The sequence below is a fragment of the Ochlerotatus camptorhynchus genome, unplaced genomic scaffold, assembly GCF_037179485.1.
Source record: "Ochlerotatus camptorhynchus isolate MF236.1 unplaced genomic scaffold, CSIRO-AGI_Acam_v1.1 ptg000423l, whole genome shotgun sequence".
Lineage (NCBI taxonomy): Eukaryota > Metazoa > Arthropoda > Insecta > Diptera > Culicidae > Ochlerotatus > Ochlerotatus camptorhynchus.
In genome coordinates, this window is record NW_027040909.1 from 193,080 (window position 1) to 209,694 (window position 16,615).

General features: G+C 37.5%; 1 protein-coding gene and 1 long non-coding RNA gene across 2 annotated transcripts in view; one reads left to right on the top strand and one right to left on the bottom strand.

The window, feature by feature from the left end:
* The window catches only part of LOC135711169 (monocyte to macrophage differentiation factor 2), a 34,768-nt gene extending 24,762 nt beyond the window's left edge, over positions 1 to 10,006 (bottom strand). The window contains exon 1 of the mRNA XM_065233941.1: positions 9,389 to 10,006. The gene's annotated coding sequence lies outside the window, so the exon portion shown is untranslated. The remainder of the gene's footprint in view (positions 1 to 9,388) is intronic.
* LOC135711186 (uncharacterized) overlaps positions 1 to 16,615 on the top strand; it is a 239,414-nt gene that overhangs the window by 63,749 nt on the left and 159,050 nt on the right. The gene's annotated exons all lie outside the window — the stretch shown is intronic.

Genomic DNA, 16,615 nt, shown 5'->3' on the forward strand with positions numbered 1-16,615 from the left:
CAATGTTGTCTTCAAAGACATGGTATGTTAGGTTTAAACATATCTAGATAGAGCTGGAAATAGGCGCAACAGCTTTTGTAAACAATGGCTTCTGTCGATGATTTTTAGGAATTCAAGACACGCCCACGCAAACCAATATTCCCATCAGGTCTTACCCTACCAGATGGTGATGTTGATTTGCGTGGGCGAGCTTTGACTTTCAAGACATCATCGAAAAAGTCATTGTTTATAAAAGCTGTTACGCCCTAATTCCAACTCTATCTTGATATGGGAACTGACATCCGATTGATGACCTTGACAAATCTGCCGCTCTTTAAGCCGCACCATGGTAAAAAGACGCCTACCGGTAGCATCACTTATGTAGTGTTAGCATCAGTGCTGATTTTCTAGCGCTAGTGTACTAGGACTGTTCCAAAAGTAGCCAGCATAATGTAAACAGGGCGTCAGCATCTACCAGCCAGGATGAGATTTCAGGAACAACTGAAATTCATGCTAGTTGATTGAGCTGGTTGAGCTAGTGAACTAACATAAGTGTAAACAGTTCATAAAGCGGTATCTCGGAAAGTGCGCTAGGCTTCATAAAATTAGAATGCTAGTTGAAATTAAGCATAGCCAACAGTAAGATCCGTTCCATGAGGGTACACCGATGTCAATAGCGTTATATCGATGTAAGGTCACAAACTATCGATTCGAATCATCTCCGTCTGCCGCATCTACATCGTCGTTTCTCCCACCCTTGAATCAAGCGACAGCGACTCACGAAGAGCTACTGATCTCGATAGCGGTGCGGCTTCTTCCTTCTTCTATGGATGCTCATGTGGGCTGCAGCTCGCTGATTGTAGGCAGCCTATTGTTGTGTACTGGAGAACACCACCACTCACCACGCGGTGATTAAATAAACACCGTTTGGTGAGACCGGATGGAATTCAACTTTAAAATCTGTGTTTGTGAAATCGTTGATAGATTTTGCACATTCGTACAAAGTCTTAAAGATGCGTAGAATTATTTCTGATCGATTGGTGTTAAAATTATTGAAATTGGTCCAGGGACAGCTGAGTTATTAACGTTCAAAATCTTTAATAATTTTGTTACATGTTCCATTTTTGGTTTTCACAAAGTGCACCCCTATATAGAAATCACAGATGTAGTTCTACGTCAAAAGTGTACGATTTCAGCATTTTTTCAACTTTCAAGTTGAATATCTCTGAAACTACAACTATCGTAGACACCTGAAATTTCCTATAGTGCACCCTTGGCTCCCCAGACCGCAGGTGATTTTCTCTACCAGTTCACACTGCAATTATGTGGTAAGAACAAAAGAGAATAATAATTTATAATTTGCTTGCAACCATTATTAATACGACTGCACTAGTTTGGGAAAGGTTTTGGGGTAGCTCTCAGTGGAAGTATGCTAAGAACACTTCTTTGAGACGCAATTGGTTCTTTGATTTTGAAAAAAAAAAATGACGCTTTTTATACACCATTTAAAAGAGCTTCGTTTTCTGAGCACAGCGATATTTTTATCAAAACCTTAGACTTCCATCTCGATTTTTAAATCAAGATTTAAAGCAAAATAATTACTTCACTGTGAACTAAGGTGGTGATTTTTTCTAATGTAATCACATTTATTTGAAATAGATCAAGTGTACCACAATTGATGAAATTTTGAATTTCAGTTCCATTTTAACGCAGATAACAGTGATATGCATTTAGTGCAATACCCTTAAATAACCAATTTGCACGAGGAAGAAGCAGAGCATTATATTGATATATTCTTTGATCAATATCTTCATATTAATGACCGCTATACATCTTTAAAAATAATCCATTTCCAACATGATTTCAACAAGTTCAACGTTCTCGTCCAAACGAATCCTTACCCGTTTTAATAGTCACCCGGTAGCATCAACCATAAATGTGAAGTTTAGATTATGCAATAAGACCATATTCACTCCTGCGTTCAAGCGTATGCGTATACATCAAACGAGAGCGGCCGACTTGGGAGCAGTGAGAGAAATAGTAACCTAGTAACAACGATATGGCATGCTTCTGTGGTTCTCATGATTAGCAGTGATACAAGCATAAGTAGCAGCAGCAAACCAGCTAAACTTGTATTTTTTTCTTACTTAATTTGAACATTGATCGTGTCAGTAGTACGTAACTTCTAAGTATCGTAACAGTAACAAATTAATCCGCAAATCGACATTCTGAAGCACGAACTGTAAAATGTTGAGCATCACCATACAAAAATAAATAAGTATTTCTTCTTCTTTGTTTTGCTCATTAATTTAATTAGATTTCATCATCGTTTCGCAACGATTAGACATGAAGGATGAGTGAAATTTGCTTAAAAATAACACTTTTCTGTGGCACCCGCTACCAAAGCACCATCAAAAATCTCGGAAGCATGACAAAAACAACAAATCGCATATAACTATGCCGCAAGTTCCTGACCTTCGTGTCGGTGCAATTAATGCAGGGTGATCTATATTTCTGGCTGTGTTAGCAAAATAAAGGTGCAATCGATAGCACATGCCTGAATTAATTTTAATTTTACACATGTACATGTATCTTTTCGACAATCCGATATTGTTTAATCCGACATATTTTTAATGTGACGATGAAAGATTAAAAAGTATGCAACGTCATTCTGGTTGAGTCACAGGGGTGAATACTGATACCTACACCCAACCGGTGGATGTAAGATTCGCTTACAATTATGTGGGATTCATCATCAGAGGATGTAAGTGGAGACCGCATGAACCGAGGATGCGATATACCTAGATGCGGTCCGATGTAAGAAAATTGGAGACCGAAAAATGTGGAGTGTATTAGTGAGTGAAATTAATTATGTGGAAAAAATAGAAAAAAGGTTGCCGACTGGAATCGAACCACGGCACTATCTTTTTTGATTAGAAAGTTAAAGGCTATTTTCTTCGAAAAAATTGCTCTTTTAAATATTCAACATCTCAAAATGGAGCAAACCGAATTTCAAACATTCAATTTCATTGGAAACATCGTTTTCTGGTAAAAGTATTTAATTTAATTAAAAAAGTAATATTTTTCAGCAATAACTAGCCATACATTTTCAAATAAAAGAGATAACAACTTAGCAAAAATATGCGTCAGAAAAAGTTCTTAAAGTTTTTTTTAATAATGCATTTATTTTTCCAGGCTAATTTGCTGTAGCTTATTATTATTATTTAGCTTTATTAAGGAGGCTTTCAGCCTTGGGCTGGTTCGCCTCCAATTGCTGTAGCTTTGCGGAGCCGATATTCATCGTTTAAATAACAAAATTACTTAAAACTAACGTTAGTAAAGCGGGGGCCGATTGCTCGCGGCTATCTCGAGGTTAGGAGTAACAAATTGTAACAAATGGATGGCAGGGTAAGGCTTGAGAACACAAGGTTTGGAGTAGTTCTTAAAGTGACTAGTATAAAAATATCACGAGAACTGATCGTATAAAAAGATATTTAAAGAATGCCGATTGTCTAGGGGCCACCCTAACCTGATTGTTTAGAAAAATCATAACTCATGAACCATAAGAGATAGATATATGGTGGGTGTGTATATGTGTTTGCGTGTTGATTTGCTTTAAAAAAAGCATTGTGCAGCTTGCTACAGTATGCACCGCAGATTATAAAACTTAAGAAACGGATATTTTCCAAAGAACACTTTACTTGTTATTTCTATTTTCAACATATTTCGCAAAAAATAGCAAAACACATTAACGCTAATCTGAAAGCTAACTTTTTTAGCTATCTTTTAATTACTAAAGGATACTGGGCGGATGTGTCCGTCATATCACAGACAAACAGACGTAACTCTTTGAAAAACTTGTTCTTGAAAACATAGTATCTCAAAACATATAACCTCAGTAACGACATCTCTCTGGCTTCTCGCGGAAAACAAGCTTGCTCGCTAACTCGTAAACAATATTGCATAAAAGTTCTATAGAATGTATAGAAACGTCAAAGTGATCCGATGCCAGCGCTGCGGCGAGTAGTTCGCGGAACTGATAATATTCAAATCAACCGTTAAATGCATGAACGAAGATACACAATGAAGAGTTACGTCTGTTTGTCTGTGGTCATATGTTTAGCTAAGTCTAAGTGTGAAAAAAGTATATTTTTGTTAATTTTGCAATAGAAACTGTCACTTTAAATAGTGCAGACACTCTTTTTTACCATTCATTTGACGAGGAATAAACCGAGGAACATTTCTTTTGAAGCAACTCAGTTGATAAACACATTAGTTTTTGCTATGTTTGAGCAAAACAGTAACAAGAAACATTACAATTTAAAGAAAATGTGATATCGCTACACTATAACAACCATTAAAAAATATGTAATCAACAAAGCTGCACAAATCATTCAATGTAAGATACTCTCAATGTGTTAAAATAATAAAAAAATATTGAAATAAAAAAAAATAACAACTATATTTTTTGAGGTTTTGGCCAGCCAGGAACCACTGTGCAATGGTTGCTGCCGAGTAAACAGGCGATCGCGTGACACACATTGAGAGTCTGCTTCTGTTGACAGCCGAGTGAACACTGATGTAGTGTTTTGATAGCGTTGATTTGGTCAAAAGCTATACTGTTTTTTCCTTGATTTGCTTTCCGTGCTGAGCGACAATGCTACCGACGCCAAGGAGGTGCTCCCACACCCGAACCCTACCTATCGACTCATCAACTCATGAACCGGGGACCAACGGCATTACTTCCCTTCCGAAGGAAGGCGTGATCAGAGATGTTATGCCTCAGAACACCCCAGTGGCACCGACTGGAATTGAACCCAGGCCTGCTTGGGTGAGAAGTCTAGACCAACAATTAAACACTCCATTCGAGCAGATAAAATGACGTTTACTACCACTCGAACTTTGAAATGAAACATTATTTTGAGATTTTTTCTTCTAGAACCTCGAGAAAATTAGCCAACATTTGTACGTTTCTTAAAAAAATAGAAATTAGTTGGACCAGTTTTGTGAAATCGCTGGTAGAAAGTCACGCCAAAACTGCTTGACAAAGTGGTCAATTGAAATAGGCGGAACAACCTAACGTAAACAATGGCTTTAAACGCAAACTCCTCCAGAATCAAAGCACATCCAAGCAATCTAACACCGTCATCTGATAGAGCAAAGTTTCTTTATCGAATGGCATTGTTAGTTTGCGTGGGAGTGTTTTGATTCTCGAGAACTTTGTGTTTAAAGCCATTGTTTTCGTTTGGTTGTTCCGCCTATTTCAATTGTTGGTCTAGAAGTAATCACGCGTACCTCTACACCACCGGCACCGCTAGTTACAGCGGGTTGGGCAAGTTTTAAACATGTATTAGGAGTCTCCGCAGATAGCATGGCTTGCGACATGCATCCATGGATCAAGTTGAATGGAGACTACTGCTAGGTAGGTTCAGCAGCCAATCCGGCTTAGCATGAAAGATACCATGATTTTTTTTTTTAATAATTCGTTTATTTTTCTAGGCTCATTTGCTGTAGCTTTGCGGAGCCGATATTCATTGTTTAGATAACAAAATTACTTAAAACTAACGTTAGTAAAGCGGGGGCCGATTACTCGCGGTTATCTCGAGGTTAGGGGTAACAAATTGTAACAAATGGATGGCAGGGTAGGGATTGTGAACACAAGGTTTGGCGAGCAATGTGCTCTTGATCTCGAACTAGGCGACACTCTGAAGATACCATGATGCTGCCGTGCCGATTGAGTAAAAGAAATGTGGATAGAATTTTAGACATTAAATGATCTTTATTTCTTGAATTTATGTGGGTTACATGTATGAATGTTTCAAGTGACACAGATGCGTCTGTTCAACTTTAGTTCTTTGATCGATTCTTTTCATCGGCTTTCTCTTTCGTTAATAACTTAACTGCAACAACATTCCCTGTTGTATTTGATGATTTGGACGATAGATAACAACCTCCTTTATCATGCTATGTGGCAAAAATAGCACGAAAACTGTTTGCATAGCCGTGGTTATGAAAAGAGAAAGTCGATGAAGAGAATCGATCAAAGCAGAAAATAGGCCCTTTTTACAGCTCTGTATAGAGTTCATTTGAAATTTATAAATAATCATTTAAAGTTCCTAGTCCTATCAGACCTGTTTAGAGCATTCCTACCTTGATAGGATTGGTTTGTTTGGAATTGAAAAAAGACTACTTATAACTACTATTTACAACTACAACTACTATAAACACTTGACTGATGCAAAATTTGAAATTTTCACTCCACAGTGCTCAAACGGTTTCAAATTGGGCACTGATTACCCTCCCAAAATTTGAACTAATTTGGTGAGAAACTGACTTGGCACAAACCATTTGAAGTTTATATGTGAATTACTATGGAGAAACCATAATTTCGGTTCATATCTATCGCAAAATTCACCAGTTTACTCTGCTTTAAAAAATGATAGCTGAGCTTGTTGAAAATTTTCTCAGCTACAACTTTGTTCAAGACCACTTTTCGATCAAATGTAAGGAACAAACATTATTAATGATTCAAGTCACTGATATCTTATGATTATGCTCAATCAACCGGTTAAGCAGGCAACATTGGTGTTTATGGCGCGTAGAATGGAAAATCATGGCTACTATGTCGCACTGCAGAATACAGTGTTGCCCACAATACAGTTGCTTGATCTTACCATAAGATTATCAATCTCTTAAACAATTAATAACTATTTAATTTGACGTTTGGCTGAAAAACGAGTTTCTGAAAAGTTGTAGCTGATAAAAATTCCCATAAGAATAGCAGTAGAACTTGTTAACAGTACAATATGTAAAAAGGCTATAAGACAATGAACAAAAAGTTTTTTTTTTCATAGTAATTTCCATATAAACTTCAAATGGTTTGTGCCATGTCAGTTTCTTATCAAATGAGTTTAAACTTTCGGAGGCTAATCAGGACCCGATTTGGAGCCGTTTGAACACTGTGGAGCGAAAATTTCAAATTTTGCCTCAGTCTAATATACACCTAACCTATTTACTATACACAAATTGCTTATTAAAGCATGTTCTGATATATTACATTTTTGTGCAAATTGAGTTCATTTCGTTAATTCTGGAATCTAAGCACTCTGTTTTGTGCCACCTGAACTTTGTTCCTGTGAGTTTGAGCACTTGATTCCCAAACCGGCGCAGCGTAGAAAATTGCATGTGCTATGATTTGATTGTAGACAGCCAGTTTGTTAACCCTAGAGAGGTGGGATCTACGGCAAAACAGCGGATACAGACACCTAACCAAGGTAGAACACTGGACTGCGGTTTTATCGACATGCGAACGGAAGAGGAGCTTTGTTACTACGGCAGACCACTCAACCCTTGTGCCATCCATGATTACAGTACAAGATGGCGCCGATTTTAGTTTAGGCGATTGCCTGTAGAGGAACATGATTGCTTGGGTTTTGGAGGCATTGATTTTAATTACCCAGGTGTTTGCATAATCAGCAAAGACGTTAATGTTTGTTTGTTATTTTGCGAGGCATCCTTCCATTGACGGCTATTGCGGTATCTGCGGACAGGAAAAATACGCAACCGTCTCCGAGAGGAGGAATGTCGGAAGTGTAAATGATGTAAAGCAAAGGGCCCAGCATACTGCCTTGTGGGACTCCTGCTGGGATGGAAAACGTGTCTGAAAGACAACCATTCAACGATACCTTAAACGACCTTTGCTGGAGGTAGTTACGGGTGATTTTAACCAGATGTAATGGGAAGTTGAAGTTACAAACAATTTGCGCAGCGCTGAAAGGAGGCTGATTGGTCTAAAGCTTAAAGGCTACGTTGGATCCTTACCGGGTTGTGGATGGAATTTCCTTCCTCACGTCTATATATACATCACGCACACCTCTGTATACATGTCATAGTCCAGCTTTGCAGGAAATTTATCTCGGATGACACGTGTTACTTTTCTTATTTCTCCAGCGCTATTTAGCAGTTCCACATCAATTGACGAATCTGAAAAAAATCGACCGCCTCCGATTTGCATGAAACTTTGCATCGTTGTTGGTTCATTTTGGATCTTGTAAACATTGAAAATGGCTTTTTTTTTCAAAAAATTGTAGAAAGGAAACGGCACTTCTAATCGAAATGACGTCTGAGACAAAGGTGTAAAGAAAAATATTTTTTTTTTCTGGGAAACAGATACAACAAAATGTTTTTAGTAATTTCAAGTAAATGTTCAAAATACAATGTTAAAAACCTAAAAAAAAAATCAAAATAATGGAAAACACATTTAAAAATTAGTATTTTTGAAATTTTTAAATTATGCTTATTTTTAATTATGGTTAGCAACTTTGTAGTCAATAACAATTGTTGAGAAAGTTAGAAGATACTGGGAGGTAAGCACTTATAATCGGCAAGAGATGTGAGAGTGTGAGAAAATTTGCGAAAAAATCTAAGTGCACCGGTGGGATACTCTTGCCGATGATATGTGCTTACCTATTCTTATCTTCTATCTTTCTCATATACATTTAAAATTATGGACACTTAAAAATGGTAAAAAACCGTAGAACAAGAATTTTTGGTACAATTTTTGAACCTTCTTTTTAAGACTTTTTTATGTTTTTATACTCAGAGAATAAAAAAGTTCAAACACTTAGCCAAAAGTTTCCTGTTCGACGATTTTTGTCAGTTTTCAAGTGTCCATGGTTTCCAAAAGTTTGCATTTTTCATAACCTTAACAATAAAATTTAAAATCGGACAACGAAAATTTGAGATATTTGAGTTTTTTTTAATTTTTACTTCAAATAAATAAATAAAATATCGAACAGTATCGTATTTACCATAAAGGTATGGGAGGGACCCATTCCACTCCATGGCATTTGATATAATGCAATTTGGCGAAGGAAATTTAACTAATACCTAGTTCTTTACTCCATTAATCTGTTCAGGCTTCCATCTTTATGATCTTAGCACAGAACAGAAGGGGAAGTGCAAACAAATCGGTGAATCAAAAAGTGGTTCGTTTTTCTGCTCAACCAGCGATGTGTTGTGGTAGCGTTCCACACGGGCTTTCTATGTGCACTCACACTATCATAGCATGCTGCCTATCTTAACTGCAGGCAGAAGATGCCTTCTACCGCTAGGTGGGCTAGTGTTCGCAAATGATAAGTGGAGCCACTTTCTGATCCGAAGTTTCATTCCTGTGCTCTTAGTCTGAATGGAACCGCACATTAACTGCTATCAACTTTTCAATTTTTGAATTGTTTTTCAATATCTTGCAAATTTGCAAATATTTTCTCACCCCTTTCATTTACGCAAATATGCGCAGGATTACTCCAGAACGAAAATAATGATCAATCGTGGTATCGAACTCTTCCTCGCTGTATACCTATTTAACATCTTTCTCTTTCAGAGAAAAATGAACCTTGAAAAAACCTACCGGTGTATTTGGCAGCCTCCTCTGCAATTATCTCCCTTGCTCGGTAGCTTTGCGTGGTAGAAACTTCTACACTCTGACAGACGATTGATTTCCAATTTTCTTCTGCGCTAGATTGTGCACTGTGCAGCTTCGTTCTGCCAGGGCAATAGTAGATTAAATGCAATGCAGCTTATTTCACTTGCCAGCGCTTTTTTCACCGCTTGCACCCGTACGGCGTTGAGTGCGATGAAAAACAAAATGCACCGCCTTATTCACTGGAGGAACGCATTTTAGTGAGCTTTTGGCAGACTGGGCACTCCATTAGCACAACTCTTTTTTTTTTTTCTAAAACAATAACACAAATTCACTCGACCAACTAGCTAATAGAGGCAAACTCTAATAGCCTATTCCAATCACTGTTAGATCACACTGGATTATGAATACGAAATTAAAACCGAAACAGCTGCTTTTGCGACCGGTGGTGCTGGGAAATACAAATCACAATGCTGATGATATTGAAAGAAGTATGACTATGTATGACACAAATATGTTTATGGAAACGCAAGGAGGAAGCCAACGCCAAGCAACGATATGCTACCGCCACGGTGTCAAGAGATGAACTGGTTCGAAACAGACTCGCCGGAGCATTCTGCTGTTGAATGAACCGACTATGGAGGTGTTTACAGTTGCTTCAGGGTTTCAGAGCATTCTAGAGAGGCACAAATGAATTCATTTATTAGATTAGGACTGAGTTCACGATGCTCGTTTTCTCCGTTTTCTCAGCATAGAGAAAGGGGAGTAAAGCAACGGTACGCCGATAATCACCCGTTATGTCACGTTTGGTAGCACCAGCTATTTAGTGTGGGTAGGCTTGATGCGTATATTATACTTTTAAACTAGAATGTTAACGTTAACTTATGTGTATTCTTGAATTGGAAGAGACGTATAAAGCTTGGTAAGAGCTCTATTGCAGCAAAGTTGTATATCCATATATTTATTAGTTTGCAATACTTTGATTGTCTAACATTCTCACATTCATTTTGTAACTTATTAACAATTTCGGTAGATCAATTTAAAAATGGACCGATATATTATTTGAAGCAAATCTTATCAGTATAGAAATTAATTAAAGAAAATATTGGCTGCTACAGAAAGTATAATCTTGGAATCACAATCCTATCTTGTATAAAAGCTGGTGTAATTCTAGGGTAGTATGCGACTGGGCATTCATTTTCAACTTGAACACAACTTTTACACGGTGTGTTTCGTGTGCTAGCAGTATACTATAAATACCACTGTAAATTTGACTCACTGGCACCCGATCCGCCCATAAACGAAGAAACGGCTGTCGGCCCACGGTGTTTATGTGGAGAAAATTCATAACAAAAAAAGCATCGCTTAATATTTCGCCATTTGAAAATCTAGCTTTTTACCTGTTTGAAAAGAATACACCGAGGGATGTGTATAATCACAAATATTGTTGCTACCTCAAGACCGTTCAAAGCGAGGTTGCTGAGCTCGAACTTCTAAAGTTAATTTAAGATCACTTAAAAATATACAAAATATTTTTCTCATAACTTAAGGGGAACTATTAATTAATAACCAAAGTAATTTAGAGTTTAATATCTCTATGAACCAGATAGCCACGAAAATGATGATTGATGCATTTTTAAAGCATTTGCCAACTAGTAGCAGTAAATAGATGAAAGTAAACGTTACTCCATCAGTATTACATTTAAAAACCATGTAACCCTTCACGAAATTCTTCTAATATTATAACTAAAACACTTTTTTGACGATCTCAAAGAAAATCAGCCCTTTTCGTTGAGAAATAAAAAATAAATTCATAAGATTGTAATTTTGATAGAGGACGCATTTCGCGCCAAATCGTATTCGGAGCTGGCAGCACCCTCTCAGATTTCAATAAAACTTTCTAGATGTGTGGACCTGGACTTTAGTAAGCCACTTTGCATATACTTAGTTTTTCCAAAATTTATCTAGACTAACCTTTGAGAAGGGCCAAACTTTTTTTGCCGATTTTTTTTCAAAAAAAAATATTATGGAAAAATGACAACTCCTATAAAAATGTGATGTAGGGATGACTTTTAGGAAATTGTCCAAATTATCGAAAAAAAATACTGAAAAATTCAATTAGAGATCTACATTGAAAAAAATCGATTTTTAAAATTTGAAGTCGATTTAAAAAAATGACCATGTTTGTACTTTGACTATATGTTTTAGTATTACCAACAATCAATACGAAACTAACGATTTTAAATTGGCTCACCACTTTAGTAGCCTATTGGTCCCAAGCAAACGATTAACGTACCCTATTCTAGTTGAAATTCTATTACTACACGATGTTTGTTTTGATTCGCTATGAAAGTTTGACAGATAACATCAGGGGTGTGTGGATTCATGCAGAACATGCAGGGGTAAGTGAAATAGCTTGGGACTGCTTGGGACCGTTGTTCTGGTACTGAGTGAGCCAAAAATAATAATGATTTTCTTCGGGACCCAGTGGTCTTAGAGTTACCTCTATGGTATTACTTCTACGTGAAGTCAACGATTTACATAGTTGAAGATGCTAATTTCAAATAACAGACTGTAGTGGTAATTTTTATACGATAGATGGAGTAGATGAAAGCATAGAGTTGATAGTTCCGTTATAGTACGGCAGTGTGAAGATTGCATATAGATATTAGAATAGAGAGCTAGGACAACTTTTAAGGAAGGTACAAATCGGTTTTTTCATCTCTCTTTACCAAACTCCCCCTTTGGAGAGGGATGGTGAGGGGTGCCCCCCCCCCCACCACCACTGGCAAAAAGAGATGAAAACCGAATCGCTCAAGTACCAACTGTGTGTTTGAAACAGTTCTACCGATTTTTTACCGCACTTCAGTTGTTATTCGAAGGAAGGCATCCAGTCGTAGGTTTGGAAATTGCAACTATTGTTTACCCCTACCAAAAAAATCGGTAGAACTGTTTCAAACACACAGTTGGTACTTGAGCGGGTCGGTTTTCATCTCTTTTTGCCAGCTTCAACTATGACCATGTTTGATTTAGATGAAACTTTTTCTCAAGATAGGTAATTATGTTTAGTCCCAACCGTCCATATTTACATCGTGAGATGGGCACTTTTAAGGAAAAAAAATTTCTAAAAAAAACTTTTTCATGTCTGAACTGATTTTTTTAATTTCCATGTTCACACAAAACTAAACCAGTGAAGCTCATAATCATCTCAGAACCCAATGAAGCGCAATTTGCGATTCAATTTTGTCTAATCAGCACTCAAGTTCACTTTGATTAATCGAGAATTTCATATGAAAAGGGCTCATGATGCATTTCTCGCCAAATCATATCCGGAATCGGCAGCACCCTCTCAGAGTTCAATAAAAATTTCTGGACATGTAGACCTTGTCAAAAAATATCATTCCTTTATTCTGTTGCCTACTACTGAGGCAAAATCTGATAATATATGAGAGAAAAAGGACAAGATTTTTCATATTTCATTTACTTATATATTTTCAATGTTTTAAACCTATTTTCATACATTCTATTTTTTCCTATTTTCCAATCAAGTTAAATATTTTTGAGTGTGCTTAGAATACCCTGCTCCTTACCAAGGCTCTTCACCTGCCTCACCATGTACGTTGGTGCGTTAAATTCTGCTACGACTTTATTCACGGACCAAGACTTTGGCAATACTGATAGTACTGTTATCTGATCTTTTCTGTCAGCTGTAGGGGAATTGAACTTCTCCTTTAGCTGCACAATCATTTCTTCGTATGTCTCTACTTTGCTCATATCTGCTGTATCTTGGCCAAATACATTTTTTTCGCACTGCTTGTGTAATTCCTAGAGATTTTTTAGAACGATAATCCATGCTCCTCATGTTCCTTGATGAAATTGGAGATAAATTCAACGTTTCCACAAAGCCATTAAACTTCTCAACATTGTATGGGCGTAGCAGATCATCTGCTGATGAAACTGACTCCAATGATGGAACCAATGGTACCGTATATGAAGCAAAGAAAAAAAAAATTAAAAAAAAAATAGAAGTGCAAGGTTCAGAGGTTGCAGTTAAAAGTTTATAGAATCATCAGGATGACTGTTCTTACCTAGCTCATCTACGGATTGATGGCCACTCGTTGATCGACCTGGATCATCACTATGCTGCTGCCCACTAGTTGACGGTTGGATGTTTACTTCATTTCCAACTGATCGGCGTTTTTTCATAACTGGACTTCTATTATGAGATATCACGCTACGGCATGACTTATAAATGCTCATCGTTTCATCCATTTTGTGGTTATATCCCATAGAATGTATTTTTTCTACATCGTTGACCATATGGCCCGTAACTTATTTCGGTTGCATCTCGGATTATTTATATTTGCACAACATTTCAATCCTTTGAGCTTTAATTAACTACTTTGGTCCATGATAATAATTTTACTAAAACTTGTCTTCCCAACTTTCGTTATCAGATTGAGTGCTGCTTGTATGAAATCAACCTTAGTTTTATAGTGCTCATAGATAGAACGAAGTGGTAGGTATATAATGTTAATGGTTTAGGTATAAATAACAGAAGGGCATATAGAATTATGATGTGATAGGTTGGCTTCCCAAATCGTTGTTGATACGAAAGAAGATCTCAATTTAAATTTTATTCATACCTAATTCTTTATGGATAATTTCACCTAAGAATGCTAAGTTGCTATAGAAGTATCGGATTTCGCCTCAGTAGCAGACAATATAATCAATTATATTATTTTCTAATAAGCCCTTTTCATATGGAATTCTCGATTAATCAAAGTGATTAGTTGCTAATTCGACCAAATTGAATCACAAATTGAGCGTCATTTGGGTTCTGAGATGATTTTGAGCTTCACTGGTTTAGTTTCGTGTGAAAATGATAAGGTACAGTGGGGTAAGTGGGTAAAGGAAATCGTATAGTTTATGTTTGTTGGGTCATAGCATTTGCAGATTAAAATTAATCAGGTCATGTATATTATAATGATTAGCTTCAATCGAATCTGTGCAGGCTTACATACTTGATTTTTATACAAAAATATATGGAAAAAATAACACAACTTTTTGAAAATAGTGTCCGAAATAAATGGTCGTGTTTTTCAAATCAGTTTTAAATTTGATATTTGGCATAATTTATGTGAATTTTTCAGATTTCCAATAAATACTCATCAACATATGGAAACGATAACAACTTTATTTCCTTTAATCGAACATGTTTATAACCTGAACTTGTTAAATCTTCTCATGCTTTGTGAGAGTTATTAGGCTTTTGAGCCCGTTTGCCTTTCTTAGCTGCTTTTGATTGTTCCTCTGCATCCTTCTTCCTTAAGCGTTCGAGAACCTCTGACGATGTTATGACCTCCACGCCAGCACATATTTTCCTTCTCTTCTGACCTCTAGTTGACGGCTGTTGCTTTACGTGTTCAAGAAGGATTTCCTCGAATGATTTACCAGGCTTACGCTTAGTGGGAGGATCTTTATTCACAAGCGATAACGGCTTGGGAAGATATGCTTTGCTCGAGCTTCCTTCAGTATTATCAAATCCATGGAAACTTGATTCACTCGAGCTATCGAGAACAGACGCAGACGGTATGTTTTCCTGAGCTGGCGTATGACCTACTTCACTTGGAACTTCATTTTCGTCATTGGAAAGCTTGTTTACACTCTGTGCCTTTTGAAACCTTCTCCAGGCACCTACATCGTATTTTGCACTGGGAATCACATTATCGCAAAACGGATAGATTCCAGATTTACCGAATCCACTTTCCAATATGGTTCGATCCATATCATTCCATACACGAGAAATGATGGCTGAAAAAACAGATTTCGGCATTTTCACCCCATAATTCTTACGTTGCCATGCTATGACTGCTTTGTCGTAGCTCAGTTTTAGCAACAATCAATACGAAACTAACGATTTTAAATTGGCTCACCACTTTAGTAGCCTATTGGTCCCAAGCAAACGATTAACGTACCCTATTCTAGTCGAAATTCTAGTACTACGCAATGTTTGTTTTGATTCGCTATGAAAGTTTGACAGATAAAATGAGGGGTTATTGGTTTTACCAATGTTTCGAGGGGTGATTCGACAAGCTTGGGACCGAAGATAGTACCAGAGGTGAGCCAAAAAGTTGAGCACGTATCTTCGGGACCTACTTGTCTTAGAGTTACCTCTATGGTTTTAGTGGCTTAAACACTGCAAGATCCATCGGCTGGAGCAAATGGCTGGTATGCGGGGGTAGTTTTAGTATGATCACTTGTTCTTTCAGAGCTTTTTCGATAAGTTTAAGCGAAGTATGTGACGAATGTCCATCGTAAATAAGGACAACAGGTCTCGCCTTCGAAATCGCTTTCAAAAACACACGGTCGAAATAGTTCTCAAACGTGGTCGTTTCCATCCATCCATTCTGGGTAGCAGCATAGGACATTCCAGGAAATTCGTCACTACTCTTAGCTGTCCAAGAATCCCACACATTTTTCCCTTTGAAGATAATCAGTGGTGGCAACTTGTCTCCTGCTGCATTTCCACCTAGCAATACAGAGAAATTTTCTCTGCCCGGACCCGCAGTTATCCTATGCGCCGCAGTTCCCTTTTCTCCAACCACTTTAACTCGGGATGGATCCAAACAGAAACTTGTCTCGTCGAGATTATAGATGCGATGAGGTGGAATACCCGTGGTAATTTCCTTGACCATTTTGAAGTACTCTGCTATAACGAACGGATCAACATTTCTTTTTCGAGCAATTTCTACCGCTTGTGGTTTCTTTTGGGATAGTCTGTGACGTCGCATAAATCCTCTGAAGAAATCATTTCCCACGACGAAATTTTTAAATGGAGTTTTCAGCCCGCTATCTTTTATATACTATCCAATCGCCAAGAGGATTTCTTGCTTGGAAAGGCCGAAACCCCATTTCTCCATTGTTTTAATATGTGCGGCTAACTTGGCTTCAATGTTCCATGGGATTGCCGTGTCTCTTCCCAGATTGGAACTCTTTGCCCCACGTCTTCCTTTCAGCCGATTATTCAATGTAGAAACCGGAATGCCGTAGCGTTTTGCTGCCTCGGTTTGAGACATTTCATGGTTTCTAATAGCCGCCAACGCATTGAACAAGTTGTGTTTTGGGTAACCCGCACGCGCCGTTTTCCTCCGGTAATTACGAACCATGTTTACCTGGAGAGCAGAAAGAAACTCATTCTCAAATCAGTACGTT